Source organism: Anopheles coustani (genome assembly GCF_943734705.1).
Source record: "Anopheles coustani chromosome X unlocalized genomic scaffold, idAnoCousDA_361_x.2 X_unloc_42, whole genome shotgun sequence".
In the NCBI taxonomy this organism is placed as follows: Eukaryota; Metazoa; Arthropoda; class Insecta; order Diptera; family Culicidae; genus Anopheles; species Anopheles coustani.
Genome location: NW_026525151.1, coordinates 154,332 through 160,000, shown reverse-complemented (window position 1 = coordinate 160,000; position 5,669 = coordinate 154,332).

The window sequence follows — 5,669 nt, the reverse complement described above, 5'->3', positions numbered from 1 at the left end:
GATATTCCATCTTCGGATGAATTTCGGGTGTCACCTGTTGCCTAAGACCACTTGCATGTTTAGCTCGCCGTGGGGTAGCAAGCGTTGTGATCTAATGGCCTTACCGGGCAAACACTTTCGGTTCGTCAAGGACTTGGAGTGCCGGGACGGGTTGGCGGATCCATCACTCTGAGTATGCCGGGTTGATACTTGGGGTTGGTTTGGTTTTGGTGACCCAATACTAGATGTACCATCTCGGTGGTATGTCAGTATCACCTATACTCCAGACCACTTGCATGGTTAGCAAGCGTTGTGATCTAATGGCCCAACCGGGCAAACACTTTGGGTTCGCAAGGACTTAGAGTGCCGGGACGGGTTGGCGGATCCAACACTCTGGGTACCTCCGGGTACTTGGGGTTGGTTGAGGACTTGGTGAACAAACACTTGATGAACACTCTTCGGATGTACTTCGGGTGTCACCTGTTGTCCGAGGCCACTTGCATGGTCGCAAGCGTTGTGATACAATGGCCCTACCGGGCAAACACTTTGGGTTCGCAAGGACTTGGAGTGCCGGGACGGGTTGGCGGATCCAACACTCTGGGTACCTCCGGGTACTTGGGGTTGGTTGAGGACTTGGTGAACAAACACTTGTTGTACACTCTCCGGATGTACTTCGGGTGTCACCTGTTGTCCGAGGCCACTTGCATGGTAGCAAGCGTTGTGATACAATGGCCCTACCGGGCAAACACTTTGGGTTCGCAAGGACTTGGAGTGCCGGGACGGGTTTGCGGATCCAACACTCTGGGTACCTCCGGGTACTTGGGGTTGGTTGAGGACTTGGTGAACAAACACTTGATATACACTCTTCGGATGTACTTCGGGTATCGCCTGTTGTCCGAGACCACTTGCATGGTTAGCAAGCGTTGTGGTCTAATGGCCCTACCGGGCAAACACTTTGGGTTCGCGAGGACTTAGAGTGCTGGTAGTGGTTGGCGGACCCAACACTCTGGGTACCTCCGGGTACTTGGGGTTGGTTGAGGACTTGGTGAGCAAACACTTGATATACGTTCTTCGGATGTACTTCGGGTGTCACCTGTTGTCCGAGGCCACTTGCATGGTCAACGGTTGAGGTGGTGATGGCGGGTCGGTGCTGTAGGGTGCCGGCCTGTTGGCTGCCTTGGCCGGGTTGGTTGGTTAACACTTGATTGAGCTTGCACCCGAGGGTAATGGCACTTGAAGGTGGGTACCGGCCGGCTGACCTGGTGTGATGGTTGGTTGGTGAACACTTGGCGGTACTTGCACTTGGCTGTGCTTGGACTTGAAGGTGGGATCCGGCTGGCCTAGGCCATTGGTGGTTGGTTGGTGGGTTAGCCCTTAGCTGGGCTGGCTGGCTGGCTGGCCATCGGTGGTGTGGTGTGGTGAGGTGTGTGGAGTCGAGCATCGCGCGCCGTTGCCTTCTTCGGAGTGTTGTAGGTACGCAAGTGCTTGCAGTGCAAAGAGGTTGGTGATGGAGTGACATTGCCTTCACCATGGAGTTGCGGGTACTTAGGTACTTGCAAGGAGATGGTGGTATGGTGGTGTTGCGTGTGTGGTGTTCGATTAGAAAGATATAATTTCTAAGTCCGGATTAGTGCTGTCAGTGGGGCCGCCGCTAACAGGTCCTGCACGGCCACCGTGGGGCTTGACTTGGCGCTATTCCGGACTTGGGGCGATCACGATGTCCCCGTGCGGGACTTAGAAGATGGAAGAACACAAGTACCCTTATCCCATGACTTGTGAGCGATTGGCATACGTTACCACATGAAGAGTAAAATTGGCTAAGTCCCGGATCCATATTATATGAAGAGAAAAATCGGCTAAGTCCCGGATCCATATTATATGAAGAGAAAAATCGGCTAAGTCCCGGATCCATATATAATAACCTTACAATTGGCTAAGTCCAGGATCCATATTATATGAAGAGAAAAATCGGCTAAGTCCAGGATCCATATATTATAACCTAATAATCGGCTAAGTCCAGGATCCATATATAATAACCTAATAATCGGCTAAGTCCAGGATCCATATTATATGAAGAGAAAAATCGGCTAAGTCCGAGATTGGGTCTGTCGGAAATACACTATCAAGTTACCACACAAGCAAGCAAGATGGCCATATGATGGATCCATATTATATGAAGCGAAAAATCGGCTAAGTCCAGGATCCATATTATATGAAGAGAAAAATCGGCTAAGTCCGAGATTGGGTCTGTCGGAAATACACTATCAAGTTACCACACAAGCAAGCAAGATGGCCTAATGAAAGATCCATGTGATATGAAGAGAAAAATCGGCTAAGTCCAGGATCCATATAATATGAAGAGAAAAATCGGCTAAGTCCCAGATTGGGTCTGTCAGACATACACTTTCAAGTTACCACACAAGCAAGCAAGATGGCCTTATGATGGATCCATATGATATGAAGAGAAAAATCAGCTAAGTCCAGGATCCATATAATATGAAGAGAAAAATCGGCTAAGTCCGAGATTGGGTCTGTCAGAAATACACTATCAAGTTACCACACAAGCAAGCAAGATGGCCTAGTGATGGGTCCATATACTATGAAGAGAAAAATCGGCTAAGTCCCAGATTGGGCCTGTCAGACATACACTTTCAAGTTACCACACAAGCAAGCAAGATGGCCTAGTGATGGATCCATATAATATGAAGAGAAAAATCGGCTAAGTCCCAGATTGGGTCTGTCAGAAATACACTATCAAGTTACCACACAAGCAAGCAAGATGGCCTAGTGATGGATTCATATAATATGTAGAGAAAAATCGGCTAAGTCCGAGATTGGGTCTGTCGGAAATACACCATCAAGTAACCACATGAGCAAGCAAGTTACCACATGAAGAGAAAGCCGGCAAAGTCCGGGAATGTTACCACATGAACTGGAAAATGGGCAAAAACCTACCTTTACAGGGAACGTGAATAAGTAAGGCTGTAGACATCGGATCGACAAGCCAAAGACTGATATGGAAAGGAAATGAGTAGTACTAGCTTTCCTGAGAGTTGCAGAGCTTAGACTGCATATGAACGGAAGTTATTACGCGTCAAAGTCAGAAAAGTTGCCCGAAGGAACACAAGTTCCAACTTAGAGCATGAATACCGCCTAGACGGTAAGAGGTACGGCCAGGCTGAGTTAGGTCTGCGTCTCAATACAGCATCCCTACTTAAAGGCATCTCGGACTTAGTCGATTTTTCATAAATTCATAGAAATTCATATGTTAGGATGCTGGGAGATGAATGGGATGCTGCATGGAGATAAATCTTGATCTCCTACATCTCTCATCTCAATACAGCATCCTTACTTAAAGCCATCTCGGACTTAGTCGATTTTTCATAAATTCTAAGAAAAACATATGTTAGGATGCTGCGAGATGAATGGGATGCTGCATGGAGATGAATCTTGATCTTCTTCATCTCCCATCTTAATACAGCATCCCTACTAAAATGCATCTCGGACTTAGTCGATTTTTCATAAATTCTAAGAAAAACATATGTTAGGATGCTGCGAGATGAATGGGATGCTGCATGGAGATGAATCTTGATCTTCTTCATCTCCCATCTTAATACAGCATCCCTACTTAAAGGCATCTCGGACTTAGTCGATTTTTCATAAATTCTAAGAAATTCATATGTAAGGATGCTGGGAGATGAATGGGATGCTGCGTGGAGATGAATCTTGATCTCCTACAACTCCCATCTTAATACAGCATCCCTACTTAAAGCCATCTCGGACTTAGTCGATTTTTCATAAATTCTAAGAAAAACATATGTTAGGATGCTGCGAGATGAATGGGATGCTGCATGGAGATGCATCTTGATCTCCTACATCTCCCATCTTAATACAGCATCCCTACTTAAAGCCATCTCGGACTAAGTCGATTTTTCATAAATTCATAGAAATTCATATGTTAGGATGCTGCGAGATGAATGGGATGCTGCATGGAGATGAATCTTGATCTACTCCATCTCCCATCTCAATACAGCATCCCTACTTAAAGGCATCTCGGACTTAGTCGATTTTTCATAAATTCATCGAAATTCATATGTTAGGATGCTGGGAGATGAATGGGATGCTGCATGGAGATGAATCTTGATCTCCTACATCTCTCATTTAAATACAGCATCCCTACTTAAAGCCATCTCGGACTTAGTCGATTTTTCATAAATTCATAGAAATTCATATGTTAGGATGCTGGGAGATGAGTGGGATGCTGCATGGAGATGCATCTTGATCTCCTACGTCTCCCATCTTAATACAGCATCCCTACTTAAAGCCATCTCGGACTTAGTCGATTTTTCATAAATTCATATAAATTCATATGTTAGGATGCTGGGAGATGAATGGGATGCTGCATGGAGATGAATCTTGATCTCCTACATCTCTCATCTCAATACAGCATCCTTACTTAAAGCCATCTCGGACTTAGTCGATTTTTCATAGATTCATAGAAATTCATATGTTAGGATGCTGCGAGATGAATGGGATGCTGCATGCAGATGAATATTGATCTCCTACATCTCCCGTCTCAATACAGCATCCCTACTTAAAGGCATCTCGGACTTAGTCGATTTTTCATAAATTCATAGAAATTCATATGTTAGGATGCTGGGAGATGAATGGGATGCTGCATGGAGATGAATCTTGATCTCCTACATCTCTCATCTCAATACAGCATCCTTACTTAAAGCCATCTCGGACTTAGTCGATTTTTCATAAATTCTAAGAAAAACATATGTTAGGATGCTGCGAGATGAATGGGATGCTGCATGGAGATGAATCTTGATCTTCTTCATCTCCCATCTTAATACAGCATCCCTACTTAAATGCATCTCGGACTTAGTCGATTTTTCATAAATTCTAAGAAAAACATATGTTAGGATGCTGCGAGATGAATGGGATGCTGCATGGAGATGAATCTTGATCTTCTTCATCTCCCATCTTAATACAGCATCCCTACTTAAAGGCATCTCGGACTTAGTCGATTTTTCATAAATTCTAAGAAATTCATATGTAAGGATGCTGGGAGATGAATGGGATGCTGCGTGGAGATGAATCTTGATCTCCTACAACTCCCATCTTAATACAGCATCCCTACTTAAAGCCATCTCGGACTTAGTCGATTTTTCAGAAATTCTAAGAAATTCATATGTTAGGATGCTGGGAGATGAATGGGATGCTGCATGGAGATGAATCTTGATCTTCTTCATCTCCCATCTTAATACAGCATCCCTACTTAAAGGCATCTCGGACTTAGTCGATTTTTCATAAATTCTAAGAAATTCATATGTTAGGATGCTGCGAGATGAATGGGATGCTGCATGCAGATGAATATTGATCTCCTACATCTCCCGTCTCAATACAGCATCCCTACTTAAAGGCATCTCGGACTTAGTCGATTTTTCATAAATTCATAGAAATTCATATGTTAGGATGCTGCGAGATGAATGGGATGCTGCATGGAGATGAATCTTGATCTCCTACATCTCTCATCTCAATACAGCATCGCTACTTAAAGCCATCTCGGACTTAGTCGATTTTTCATAAATTCATAGAAATTCATATGTTAGGATGCTGGGAGATGAATGGGATGCTGCATGGAGATGAATCTTGATCTTCTTCATCTCCCATCTTAATACAGC